General features: G+C 36.4%; 1 protein-coding gene and 1 long non-coding RNA gene across 8 annotated transcripts in view; one reads left to right on the top strand and one right to left on the bottom strand.

Annotated features, from left to right (window-relative positions):
- Positions 1–15,462, bottom strand: part of LOC145971109 (uncharacterized) — a 204,130-nt gene that overhangs the window by 61,707 nt on the left and 126,961 nt on the right. The window contains exon 4 of one of the 4 annotated variants that reach the window (XR_014438763.1): positions 11,658–11,825. The exons of the other annotated variants lie outside the window; for them this stretch is intronic. This is a non-coding gene — a long non-coding RNA (uncharacterized LOC145971109). Of the gene's footprint in view, positions 1–11,657; positions 11,826–15,462 lie in introns of those variants that run through there. 4 annotated transcript variants of the gene reach the window in all.
- The window catches only part of Octalpha2r (alpha2-adrenergic-like octopamine receptor), a 114,451-nt gene that overhangs the window by 53,800 nt on the left and 45,189 nt on the right, over positions 1–15,462 (top strand). The window lies entirely within an intron of this gene.

Genomic DNA, 15,462 nt, shown 5'->3' on the forward strand with positions numbered 1-15,462 from the left:
CGTCGTGATTCAATACTTTCGATATTAAAGTAAATCCTCTTTAAACGGAAAGAGTGTGTTCACAATTGAAGCTTAAAACAATCTTTCCGTTAATTTTTCATGACAAAATATCGACTGCAATTGAAAAGTAACTGCAGTCGAAATCCGATAGCTTTGAAACACTTTGTAGAATATTGATAGCAGACATAAATGATGGATGGCCGTCAAACGCAATATCCTGCACAGATTGCTCATCGAGATAGAGAGAAGGGAATAGAGAGGGAGAGAGAGCGGGAGACAACTTTAAACGCCATACCGTGTAAAAATTTACAGTTCCTACGGAAAGAAATCGAGATATCGCGTGTCTTGATTGATGCTCGGGCGGTACATCGTTCGACGAGGTCACGCGAATCCCGCACCGGCACATGCAACTCCCATGCTGCAGGTGCACCGTCCGCAATACACACCGTACATCGGATATATAGATGCGCATAATTACGAAGGTAATGTCGGAGGAGGCCGTGGGGGCCGTATTCGGGTCGTTTGAGGCGAGTACGTGTGTGTCCGATGTATTCGGACAACGTATTCGCCGCTCTCGGGCCACTTTCAAAGATTACTTTGTGCGAGAAAGAAAAGTGGAAACGCGGCCAATTTTTGGCACATTCTCCGCGGCATGAACGCGGATGAAGGTAACATTGTGCCATGATTAATCGCTTCGGCGTTCAGTGAAATTCGCGTCATCCACGTCAGCGAGATATATGCATGTTATGCTTACATCGATGTGTCGATTCCATATCCGATTGCGTAAGTCTGCTTTTTGGAGCTTCAAGCGATATATCATAAGTTGTTGTTGTAAATTATTGCAAGCCAGCGTGAAATAAATTTTTCAAAAATAACACTTAGCTTTCCGTTATTTTTCAAGTTTAGTGATCGAGAGCTTTGCACGCATGCACAAATCGCTTCTTCATCTGAAGCCATCATTTACAATCAATGACAAACAAAATGGAATTTTGAAATGATTAGAAATAAATAAAATAGATAAATATATTTCGAGATATTTAATATATATACCATTTGTAAAAGCAAATTTAGCATTATATATTAATTAATCTTCCAACTTTATATTATTTTCTGCCTTGCTTTTTAACTTTTACTATACTATCAACATAATGAATATTTTAGATGTCACACAAGTCATATGTTTTTTATTTTTAACGAATTAAAGAAATATAAAAAATCATAGATCTATTAAAAATTATAGAGGAAAAATAATGATAGGAATCATATAATGATAAAATCATATAATGATAACGATATAATCGCGCAGTTATGCGAACGAAATTACGTCCGGATCTCATCAATTTTTTCGGCTTTGTCGGAGCAGCGTGTTTAATTGCATCCTTTAATCCTTTTCCCTTTCTACCTCCATCGAAGACACCGGGCCGGCTTCATAAATGGCCGTAAAAGTTCTTTTTAAGCCAGCAACTTTTAATTTCGAATTGACGTTCGCTTTAACCACCGTAAAGAAGAGTGGTTTAATATCGCCGGGTCGCCAGTACAAACCAGGGAAAGTATAACTTTAGGAAGCTGGCGAGCGAAATTTCCACGCCCGAAAAAGTTAGAGTTTGCCACGCGAATTTCATCGCTGGTGACCTCCTTTTTTTATCTTCTCTTCCCTCAACCCTATCGACCCCTCCCGGAAACTCTCTCTTTCTCTGACGTCTCTATCCTTCCCATCTCTACCCCTTTCTCCTTCCATCCTTGTTTCGCCTACGTCACCTGTTCGTTATGGAGACGACGCGTAACATTTAATTGACTCCATTTGGCAAACGGTTCGCTACACGGGATGCAGAGCACGCGCTTTTTACTTTTTTCAAGACGTAACCTCTGACCAATGTATGTTCGCGAGATTAAATCGCAATTCTTTTTTCGTTTGGATTGCCATCGCCCGTTTATCTCATCTTGATTTATAATAGCCGAAACGATTGAAGGCACCGAATGGAAGGTGAGTTTGCTCTCGCGAACTCCCTGGCTGATTACATCGTATTTAATACCCCTTTGTGCAGGCGGATAATACATCGTTCGATAATATATCACGATTAAAACGTGAAATTCACCATCTGCATATGCATAATTTTTTTCAATGAAAAAGGACAAAGAATTAAATTAGCTTTTATTCCCTTTTTAATTATTAAATCATTAATAATGGCAAGCTAAAAGCACCAAATTTTTTTGATAGTGTATTAAAAATTTCATGTATATAATCTAAAAATGTCATATATATGATCGTCAAATATATTTGCTTTCTTGATCATTCGTATCCGTTAATAAATAATAAACGAAAATTGCGTGTTATTCAACAAACATTGATTATTACAAAGGGAAAAAAGAGAGAGAGAGAGAGGAAAATTCTCTCTTTAATAATGAAACATTTAAATTCTCTTAGGGAATTCACGGTACCATCATAATCAATATTGTTGCATTTATTGCAATTATTGCAGTTACTCCTCTAACCAGGCTGAAATTACCGACACGTCTCTCGATCCGCGTTGATGACTATGTTTATAAATTCCCATTGTGTGTGCGCGCATAGAAACGAGCCGCATTCTCTATCGCAATGTGCATTCTCGAGCAGTCCGATAGCGCTTTGCGTTCGCTCACTGACATTTTCCCACGCTAAACTGCGGTGGGATCATTGGGATCCGGCCGTAGAGCGGATCCTTTGCTTATTATGTTCAAAGACTTAAGGGTAGAGCCGGAATGGCACCAGGGGGATGCGTAGAATATAGACCTGTCCCTGCCGGCTCTCTTTGTGCAACGGCATCGTGATTGCACATCATTGGTGCATGCGGCGAATAGCCTTTCTTTACGCATTTCTCTTTTCTTCTTATCACTTTTTCGCATCTCCTTGCTTTCACTTCCCGCCCTAATTATTTATCGGCTCTATCATTGTCTGATTATCGCGTTGGTGAGCCACCGACACGTTTCCCTCATGAACCTTCGTCGCTGCGACGCCTACATCGAGCATTGTGCGTCACTTGCGTGATAATATTAACTTGAAAAGAAAGTTGCGTAGTAGTATCAGATCACGCATATATTTATAAATGGCTAGTTTTTTTTAATTTGATACTATTCTCCTGCAAGAGACTTTTTTTTAATTATTTTAATCACATTTATAATTTTGAACTTAATATCCCATCAGTTAGTTTTTGATCCTGCAAATAATTGTTGTCCCATTGATTTGACTCGGATATTTGATAAAGTTGTAGCAAACGAAATAGACTAAAAGTGCCATGAAAACGAAGTGCCATGATACTTGAACGTTTCCTTTTGCATGTACACGGGAAATTGCAGGTACGATGTATCAAATCGCGCCGGTAGACCATCGCAAAACTATTTTTCTTGAATAGCACGAGCAATGTCAACGTTCAAAAGTCGACGTGACGTCGATTCGAGAAAAATATCACGACATCGACATCGAGATATGCACCGAGATACGGCGACTTAAATCGCAACTCTGGCGGATTTTTCAATGCCGATGATACGACACGGAAATGACTATACTGGAATTTCTTCGATCCGGTGACGGAAAATATTTGCAGTGTCATTCCAATATTTGCGCGCCACCCTTCGTGGATGATTACAATGGAGTCACGTTACGTCCGCGTTTTCCACGTCGCTGATTACGTGTGTACACGTTCGCGTGCGCGTGTGCACAGCAAACATGGAGTCACTTGTGTAAATTACAACGACAAATGCGGATTGGGGCGCGAGCAACGGGCAAAATAGGGTGATAAAAGAGCGGGATTAGTTTTTGTAATGCCGGTGGAAAAAGCTTGACGAGTAGGTAGCAACTCTTCTCTTTTCCCTCTCTTCCTCTCTCCTTCTCTCTCTCTTCTCCCTTTCTCTCTGTCTCTCTCTCTCTCTTTACTTCTCTCAGCCGCTCAGCACCCACAGACAACTAGCCAACGGCATTAAAAGCGGAAACGGTAAGCGGAACCGGATGCGGAAGCACAGAGCTAGGCCGGAAGTGACCCGTTTGCCGGTGCAACGACGAAAATGGCGATGTCGGCTTCCGTTCGACGGATCCGCCACAGTTTACGCGCAATGATCCTCAACGTTCCGAGATCGTTCTTCGCGAGGTACGCGATGTGGTTAGCCATGTTGATGGCAACAGAAACTGTAAAAGCTACGGGAGATGTATGATAGAACAAAGAGACGAATATGCAGCTTTTTATTTTTCAGCAAAAATTTCATCGAGAAACAGGAACATCGTAACGCAATAAAATACAGAGACACATTGTTGACATAATCTTTCGGTATATTGAAAATACGCAGAATACTAAGATACATAGGATAATAATAAAAAGCTCTTATTCATTTTCAATAGGTATTTTCTCTAAATAAAAATATTAATAATTTTTTATCCCAGGATTATGGAACATATGTCTCGGAGTTTTTCTTTTTTCTAGATATATCATATGTCTAAATATATAGCCTCAAAGAAGAAAATAAAGAACGCATTTCATTTGATGTAATGAATTATCGTAACAATTGATTGAGGGATGAAATTGACTATGAAACATTTCTCTCTACAATCAATACACTGTAATTTATCTTTATTCTTCACGCTTACTTGGCAGTAATATAAGGAAACGTGGCGCAAAAATAAAAGAGTGTAAAGCAAGATGGGATCGGATTACTTGTGTAACCACATCATTGAAAGATAGATTGCGTCTTAGCGGTAATCAAAAACCGTGGGAATCGATAGCCGGAGGCATTGTGATTAGAGGAGGATTACGAGGGTAAATGCGCGATGCTGTAAGATTGAGGAGCAGAAGAAGCGAGAGTTGCGAGAGGGAGCGGAAGTGGAAATCGATCGTTAGGTTAATTTGTTCGGACCTTTACGACAGGACATTGAGAAGAAAGTGTGAAATAGTCGAAGGAATGGAAGGATAGACGTAGATGGAGGATGTGAGATAATTCAAGAATGGTGAGAGGACGGGATGAGGGAGAATGAATGGATCAAGAGACAGAGAGCGCGAGAGAGAAAAGCGGGGAATCCCAAGCGGCCAGAAGCGAAATGGCTGCAGCTGATGTACAAGATTAAAAAGTCTTTTTCCTTCGTGTTGGTTTGCGGTGCTCTCCATAGACCAGCGGCGACACTTCTACTTCGTTTTAATTCCTAGAGTCGCCCGTTTCCCTTCATTCCCACCCCCTCCTCTCTTCCCCGGTCTCGTTTTTCGCTATTCTTCATTCGCTTCATTTTCTAAACAGAATTCTGGATTCTCTCGCACGGCGGTAAATCTACGCTAGTCCCGTATTTTACAACAAATACGAGCTCGTCGGAATTGAATAAGTGCGCACGATTGGAGAAATTTTTCCATTTACCTTAATCAATTACCGACCGTATCTCCTACCCGCACAATCGCGGTTTGCGTATGTACGACCGACAATGAGTTATCGCTCGGAAGTTATACTACCCCATTTTTGTCGTCGGAAAGGATTGCGACGAATATATATCATCCGATATATAAATTTATCTAATTCTCCATATGATTTGTAGTTTGGAACTAATTTTATTTGTGGAAGCAGAGGAGTGCAAGTCACATCTGAAAGATCGCCAAGCATAATCAGAATATAAATTTATTATGATCCGTCAGTGATATATTATAATATATAAATATTATATATATTAGGCGTTCAAATTTGTCTATTAAACTTGTCTAAACAATTTCTCGTTTTAATGCATCATTCATTTATATCACACAAATCGCGTTCATATAATTTTGTACAATTTTTTAATAATTTATTTATTAACAAGAAATAATATATTTACATATTTAATGAATTTAACATGCAAGTGTAATTTTAAAATAACAAGTTTTATCTAATTATTCAAAAGTATTTCAAATAAAAGCTGTTTGGTAAAATAAACTGCAGAAAATACTGGCACAACTGGACTTTCTTTGAATAAAGTAGACTCTCGTGGGATCAATCGAATTATTTCGAGATTCTCGAATACGTTGACTCTCAGAATAAGCAAACTGAATTGTATGTAGAGAAATATCTCTAAATCGTAGAATGTTTCTTTTAAAAGCAGAATTTTTGTAGAATTAATTTTTTAGATCCTATTTTTTCATTAATAAAAAGTTACCTGAGCTAAATAATAATCTCTGATATTGCTATTAACACTCATTTATTGATTACTTTGCTTTTGCTTTCCCTCCTTCACATCATATAATACTCTCATCCAATTAAAATAATTAGAAAATACTCGTTCGTGAACGAATATATACGATATGTTAAATGGATGCAAAATACCTCACGCTACTTTATCATACGACGTAATTAATAAATCATAAAGAGATCACCCCGTCGCGTCTCACCTACTATATATTTCGCATATTTTTTTGTTTTGTATTACGCAAAGTAGCATGCGATCGTTTCGCGCATTACAAGAAATTATGCTAATTACTCGGCATCGCGCGCATTAGTGAGAAACTGCGGCATAGTATAATTAAAAGAGATTTGCCTTTCCCCTCCCTCCCCCCTCCCCCCGTCTCCCTCTCGCCATCTCACTAACAAACGTAAATGGAAACGTTCTAATGGTGAAGTACTTCTTACGCTCTATTCATCCCCTAAGCACCACGCTCCAAGCATCAGTATGCTGATTTATGCAACGCGTAGGAAGATTAACATTTTTTTCCCTGCTTCTCTCTCATTTCATTTGCATTAATCCTTCCGCGATAATAATTCACGCCGAAGGGCAATGATATTACCGGTGTCGTACGTCCGCGTATATCCTGACCCCCGCGAATGACTACGCAAATCAAAAGCACCCGTTCGCGTTCGCGCGACTACGTGCAAAAGCGAATATGTAAGAACAGATTTACAAACCGTGACGCTTGTTCTCGGTACCATAAATACCAATCGCGTGTGCGACACACCGGTCCGCGTGTCTCACGTGACTATTTTGCACTCCGCGAGCTGTAGATTCAGATAAAATGCGCCGGATATCATTAGTAAAGAAAACTCAAGCTGACATGCGACCAACGTACGGAGATTACCGGTGCATTTACGCAGAAAGTCTGCACTGTATGTTGAATTTACGAGCTTAATAAAAATCATACAGTACGAGTTTTCTTTCTCCTCCTCTTTTAAATCAAATTTATGTTTTATTAACTCTCTCCTCCGATCACACATACGTATGACAAAAATAATATTATTATTTTCTCTCTCTTTTTTCAAATATTTGCGAACTGTTATAAAATATAGCACGCGTAAATAAATGTACAATTGTATTGACTTCCAATAACGATAAGATGATAAAATAGAAACTGAAAATACCTTTGCCAACATCAGCACTATTTTGTTATCAGCAGTAACGCTGAATCGAATTCGATTGAACTTGTCATAAAAGGTGAAATCATATTTGTGATGTGCCTGATATCATCGTTCGACGCTGGCGTAGATGAAGTAAATAATGTCGGATATTCGAGAGCGATTGTATTTAGTTTTATTGTGTGTTCCCTGTATTCGCACGTGTATTAACTTCATATGCATTGCCGCGATCTCGTTGATTTATCATCAATGTTAGCCCAGCCATTTAATCGAGACAATTGTAAAATGTGTTTTAAAGTAACAATTCACGATAGCATTTATCAACAACGTATATAACACATATGTCAAATTCAACTTGACTCACAGATCATATTAGTAATTTTGTGGTATATCGAAAATCAGATGTTTTTAATATCTAATATAAAGCAAGCGATATATGAGAGGTTTTTGAAGTTATTTCGAATACATGATATTTCACTTTTATATAATCAGAATAATTGTATAATTTATAAATAAGATGTAAGCACTTTTAACACACAATGTTGAAGCTTTTTTTTAACGGAAAATAGGGTTTAAGGGCTTTCAGGCTGTAATGAAAACTTAGCCGAAATGAAGGATGTTCTTCTCAAAGAGATAGATCCGAAAATCCGAATTTAAAAGTCCGTTTTCAAATTGCTCGTTATTCGTGGCAAAGTTATTGCCAACATTACCATTTAGAGTGATTAAGGATTCAGGAGATAGAATCGTTCTCGAGTATTCTGCGGTAGATCGATCCGCTGCCTGGGTAACCCCTTTTCTAGAAGTCGCTCACACTAACTTTATCGCGTGGCTAAGATCGCTCACTGTTCTTCTCGTTGCATTTTTTTTTCTCGTGCTCCCTGCTTTAAAGTACGCTCACACGCGGAACTCTCGATAAACCACTCCGTTACACAGCCCCAACACAGTCTGTAGTTCGGCCATAGCGAATTTTCTGCCTGCTATTTTCTAGCTTATCACGACGGTCAACTACATTTATTAAACGGATCGGCCTACTTTATCGTTTCGCATATTCCTTGATTACGGCGCCCCGAGAGGCGATTAATTTTTCTTTATACTGCGCTGCCTTCTTCCTGAAACGAATTACTTTTCACAGAACACGGCCGAATGTAACTTATTCGACTGCATCCGTTTCATACCTGTATGTCTTCAGTCGTGCATGTTTGCATGTTTCAATTAATTTATATGTAAATATTCAACGAAACGAGATGAGAGATACGGTTCGAAACTCGGATAAACTTTCCTTTTATTGTTATTATCAGATTTAAGAATTTATACACACATATATATAAAGCCGACGTTTGAAAACTATCCAATTTTAGAAATTTTTTAAAATCAAATTCTCGCATCTGATTGTTGAAATTTTATTACCAATATAAAAATTCTCCTCATTGTAAAATTTATTAATTAATTGACTTGTTACTGTAGTATAACACGTCGAAACAATAAAATCTTATAAAAATTTAATAATCAGAAAAATATTGTAAAATTTACTGAAAAAATGATGGAGTATCTTTGTGAAAACATACGAAACGTCAATCAGTTTTGCAAAATGTATGTTGCATATACATATTATATATAGAACAAATCCGATGGTATGAAAGGATATTGCTTTATACAAATAAAACGAAATCTCTCTATTCCCACGATAAATTTATATGATCACATAAATTTTTGTTATATAGATACATATTTTATATATGCGAATATATATCTACTGGTATAGAAGTCGCATTAAAGAATTTAATAAATTAGACAAATTAGTAATTTAATTAAGCAAAAATTATATACAAATTAGCTATTAACATTTTTGAGCGACTGTAACTCGATTTCGGTTAAGAGAATGCCAAGTGATAATTAAGAAAACCAAACGAGAAGACTAATTATGGAGATAAAAAAGAGAATTGGTAGAAAAGAAGTTAAGTTACATATAGAATTTATTTTTATTTTTATTTTTCCATAAAATAAGTGTAAAATAAATATAAATAAAAAGAACAGGGCAAAATGAGAGATTAAGTTTTTGATTAAATTTTATGGGATCGATAAAATTATTATATAATTTTCTCTCTCTTACATAAAAATTCTTATATAATTTCTGAAACACATTATAAAGATAAATTGATGTAATAGAAAATGATATGATAGAGAATGTAGCTCGAAAAAAATATGTTATAGACTGAGCTCTTTATCAACATATTTTAATTATGTTTTCCTTCAAAATATGCGATGCCACATGCGATTGTATAAATGTTTCACATATACAACGATTCGTTATATAGAACAATTGTTTTTCACGTTCAAACTCTACAAGAACTAAGCTGGGCGTCGCAGATGATCGCATTTAGCGTCAGATAGTGGTAGATTTGGAATTAGCAAACACAGATGACACACACCACGTACAAAACAATGACTAAATAATGGTATTTAGCCTGAGAGTTGCCGAATTCGAGATCACGGGCGAAGTTACCGCGGAAACATCTAACTGCAGTTAGTCTGCGGGACAAATCTGCCTCCGGGACCCGTACCTTCACGGATGAATTCAGCTTAACATTTGTTGCATTTCGACAAGGGTCATTTCGTTCTCGCTTACGCAAAACGTACCCGAATCGTATGCATCGAGATCGCTTTCGGTCTTTCTGACTGATGATCTTATCGCGAGCGCGATCTCCTTCGACTTTTAAAGCACTCAGAACTGCTGTTAAAAGTATCGGCCGCATGAGAAAAGCGTAGTGCAAGTAGATAAGAGAGGAACGAAATTCTCCATGGAATTAACTTTTGCGAAATGTCTATCGAGAAAAGCGCACAGTCGTGTCTTCCACAGAAAAGCGCTTTTGTATTATCTACTTGTGTTTCTCCAGCCACCATTCAGCGAATTATCTCACTGCGAACTGTGAAAAATTGTGCAATGGCTCTTGCATGGTGAACGATCAGATATATAAGATAAGTTGGCATATAAACTATGAGAACTTTAATGTCTTCAAATTTTACAATTGCTGTATAACTTTATAAAAATAAATTAATTAATAAAATAAATTAATTTTTTAATTTTATAAAAATAGTTTGAAGGAAGTCGATTGGAAACAAATACATCAAATTATCTCGAGAAAATAGATAAGAGAGGAGCGAAATTCTCCGTGGAATTAACTTTTGCGAAATGTCTATCGAGAAAAGCGCACACTTTTGCAACAAAAAATTAAGAATATAATAAAAATTCTTTCGAGTTATCTTGCAACAGAAATGAAACTTATCGAAATTAAAAGAGGTTGACTGATGATCTTACCGTAAGTGCGGTCTCCCTCGACTTGTAGAACACTCTGTTATTAAAAGTATCGGTCGCATGAGAAAAGCATCGGTGCATGTTCGTTTAACGCTGTGACACGAATGGAGACACATACGAGGTAATTTTGAGTACCGTATATAGCACTTCAGAGTTGGGAGTAATAAACGCATTACATCCATTTCGCGCACTTCCATTTTGACCTTAGTTTTATTATCGCCATGCGCAACTATGACGAGGTGGAGAACCACTCGTATCTGTTCGAGTACTATTACATACCGCAACTAACCGTGATGCATACATGCATCGTGGCACATTACTCGCATCGCGTGATTTCGTTCTGAAGAATTTCCGCGCCTCTGCGAAGGGATGCACTGTAATTAATTCGAACGAGCGCAACGCTTGCGCGGAAACTGTCCGATCGATTTTGCCGCGTTAATTCACCCTCGCGTTCAGCATTGTCCTCATGTTTATACACTGCGTGTATTTTTTTGCTCCCTTCCCGAGAACAATGGCCCGCCTCTATTTCCCTTCGCGGTCGTGACCCGCGACCATTTCAACGGGATCGCGTCGACATTCACGCGAGAGTTAATCCGGACGAATGGAAGAAATGCACAGAATCGAATTAGCTTGATTTGATGCACTTCGCACGAAACCGCATCCGCGCCGCGTTTCTGCGATCGAGGAATGTGTTTTCTATCGATTCCCTCGAAACGATTTTCCATTTACGACCGCCATAATGTGATTTATTCCCCTGCAGTTTCCGCATGGATACGTACGGTGGCAACTCGATGGTTGCTGGAAACCAGCTTTGTTCTGCCATGATTTTTTTTACAACTAAACGATTCGATTAACTCGCTTCATGCTATCGTGTTGATTTACAACAGCTATTCGTTTGCGAAAATTTCTTTTACCGCGCAAAAATTGTTCGCGCAAGTTCACGAAATTGTATGGTGTGTGTAACGAGAGGAAGTCTCTAACGTTTTATCAAAAATCAATTTTAATCAGTAATATCCATCATTATGATTAATTAGATAAACTGACAGCAGCTGCATGCTCGGTCATCGCTTATCTGAGGTATATACCCAAATTCGGTTCCTTGATCGAGGTCCCAATTAATCCAGTCCAATTACAGCTAGCGCCCAGAGCTATGCTTAAGCATCGTTCGTTACCCATGGCCAACTACGTTCTGAAATTAAGTTTCAGATAAAGGTTAAACAGAAGTTTCAATTGTCGACGGTAGAATGCGCAAAATAAGAAAATTCAGTTTAACAAATTTATCGTATAAACAGTTGGATAAAATTTATACGAAATAACGGTCGCGCCGTACAAAGCCCCGGGAATCCATTCATTTTATTGTTAAATAAAATGCCGCACATAGCATTTAAGCGCGTTTTAAGCGATATGAGGTAAACCGTAAAGTAAATAACGCAACATTAAATACAAGATATTTATATTGCACAGTGGTTTTCCTCGTCCAAAATGCGTCGTTACGTTGCATTAGCGCAAAATCGAAGTTTATGACATCAACGCTAAATGAAACGCTTATATGGAAGCATGAAGTTCAGCCAGACACAAATTCTCATATTACTGTATTATTCATAAAACAGCTTTTATTATTAAAAAAAAATTTTTTAATACAAAACATTTTTTATAATTTTCATATAAAATTAATAAGCCGATGAAAATCAATTTTTTACGCCTTAAAACCTATGCTTTTGCGACACAAAATTTGTCTCGCGTTGTTTCAGTGCTCGACTTGAAAAACTACCGTGTAAATATACACAACTATGCATCCTCCGAACAATCCAACAGCGATAAAAAATGATGCGAATTACTAATCGATTAATAAGATGTAATTGCGATATTTTAAAGAAAGAAATTGACTTAAAAATATCTTTTAGATGTTCTAAAGAAAGAGAATAGTTATTTCAGACTTCATTAACGATTAAAGGCATGATATAACTTCATATTCGTCAAACTTTTCACAAAGATATAAAAGTTGTATTTCACTTCATGTTGCAAAATTCTGCTTTTAATTACGAATCCAGTTACGTAGAATGGCATGCGCCATGTTATCGATTTCTATTGGCACGCAATTTGTGCTATGGAATTTGGATAGCGTATTTGAGAACTTGGCCATCGATTGCGGTATAGGGGATGTCTCTGAGGACGCTGTGATAAATTTTATCGGATATCACTATTTTACTTATTCGGTGTCGGATACCACAGGTATCAAGGTATGTTATCAGGTAGCTTCTTCAAATGTATTGATATCTTATGACGTCGTTATCGTTCGCCATTGATTGAAAACTATTGTAAAAAATTAATGAATAGCAAGAAATATATGACTGTATATATTATAAAAATGTGTCTCAATACTGTTCTGTGATATGAATTGATTTGTTTTTCTTTATCGTAAAAATTTGTTTAGAGCATTTACTTTTTTCTTTCAATTTCTAACTTTAAATATCTTGAATTGAGGCTGTTAATATTAAAGTTCTCTCGAAATTGACTCGGAAGAGATTCTGTCGTCCATTTATGTTCATGAGATTTAGTTCCCGAAACCTCATTAATCTTTAATATCCACTATTAATTAAGTATTCCATTACATTTTTAAGAGAAAGTCAATCTCAAATTCATCAAAGAATCTATGACTGAAAGAGAATATAATAGAATTGAGGCACATTCCTAATAATCATTATTTTATATTATATCATGTACATGCTAAATATCAATTTATTACATAATAAATTATCAGATAAAATAATGTGAAAAAATTTCACTGAAATCAATACTTCTATTTATTATTAAATTAAAAAAAATAATTCCAGTAACTTCTGAAAATGGACTCTCCATTAAGAGAAATCGTTATACCAGGATTCCACAGCTATATAAAAAATATATTAAAAGCTTAGAGTGCACTAAACTCAACAGATTGAATCTTAAAAGCAAACAGAAAAACTCATAAATCATATGTGACTCATTCTTAACTTGTACTTAATAATGCGTACTTCTTGATATATGATGACTTGAGAAGAGAAAAATATAAGCTTTTTTAACTGAAGCCACACGCGGAACTACACTTTTAATAAATGTCACGTAGGAGGTTCATACAGGCTTTTGTTACATGTGACATTTATTACTACCTCTATTCTCATTTTTTTTCATACTTTTATAGAGAATCGATCCGTGAATATCATGAGATGCACTTGAATAGAAGCAACAGATTCACAATAAAAATTTGCATTTTTTTAAATATATATTCATTCATTTCAGTGAATTGAAGGTGGAGACACACGGAGAGATACGGTTATTTAAAATATTTTATTTCAAATATAATCTCTACAAAGAAAAAAAAATGATTTCCGATCTGGATTAATATTTTGCATCGCAGCTTATAATTAGAGAAAAATACCAGAATTTCAAAAGAGTCGCTAGAATGTGTAAAACACATGGATCATTCTAACAAGTTATTCATACGAGTGCCAGATGTACGAATAAGAGCGAGACTATGAGGTTTTAGCATACCGCAATCGGTTTCGGCCCAAGTTTCGCAAAGCCGCTTCACCACGGATGTAGTGTAGTAGCGCAATAAGCATAATTAAATAGACTGTATGCATATAATTATGTTCATAGTATACCACGCGATTACAAAGCAAAATATACGTTGTGCGGTACACTGTACAGAAACGATGGCTAGTCTCTATTTACACCGAATTCGGAGAACGGGCTTTCTGCAATTTATCAACTGACCTATTTCCTAAAATCATGCAGAAGTTAAACAACACTCGTACGTTGAACGATTAAAAAGCTCGACAGACGTGACTGATTTTTTATTTTTAATACATGTCTTCGCACTTTTTTGAAATGCCACATGGATGTATTAACAGATATGTAGATATATAGATGTCTTATGTATATATATCGATAGATTTATATATAGATTTATATATTTCAGATATATATATATCTCAGATTTTATTTTGAATTTTAACTCAAACTTCAGTGAGATTGCTATTTTGATATGAATGAATGAAAAATGTTACAAAAATATAAGTTTCAAATATATCTTATTTCTAAATCAGACATGTGAGACTATTACTGCCAAATTCTTTCATCTCTTCTCCTTTCATTATTAATATTATACAGAGTCTATTAAAAATGTCATCGCAATAAAAAAATATCTTGAGGGCAAAAAATATAACATCTTTGAGAACTAGGGTGAGTTAACTTGCTGCTAGGTTATAAACAGTAGGTGAAAAAAATACATCCTACATGGCGGACACCTACACGTCACGGTGAAAGTAGGCACATTGTCGTTGCAAGAGACTCACCTTTTTTATATGCAATTTTTATAGATAAGGGTAAACGGTGCTCGGCATGTTCATTGATAGTCAATAAGGAGCAAGTATTAATGAAATTTCTGAACTCGGTAAATGATGAAGCTAAAATCATAATATCATCATAGGAAAGTTTGAATGAAGATTTTGATTTTTTTTTGTTCGAGATTTCATGTCTAAATATATATATATAGCGAATATCTCACAAAATCCCCCTTCTTATGGATTTTTATCACATAATTGCTGATTACCTGTATAATTAGTGTACAAATCTCTTCAATGAGAGAATAATCCGACACTGAGAAGCAGTCCCGACAGTCTCTCGGAGACGAAGGGATCCGCGATGAAGAAAGATGAAAAAAGCGAGGTATACCTCGTTAATCGGCATTTAAAAATAACAAGCAAGATGAGCGGTAGCATCGTGGAGCTCATATATCGGTAAACCGGATAACATGGTCGAAATCGAAAGAAATGCGAGACAAC

The sequence above is a fragment of the Camponotus vicinus genome, unplaced genomic scaffold (genome assembly GCF_025532165.1).
Source record: "Camponotus vicinus isolate PSW18456_S1 unplaced genomic scaffold, iyCamVici1.0 SCAF_4, whole genome shotgun sequence".
Lineage (NCBI taxonomy): Eukaryota > Metazoa > Arthropoda > Insecta > Hymenoptera > Formicidae > Camponotus > Camponotus vicinus.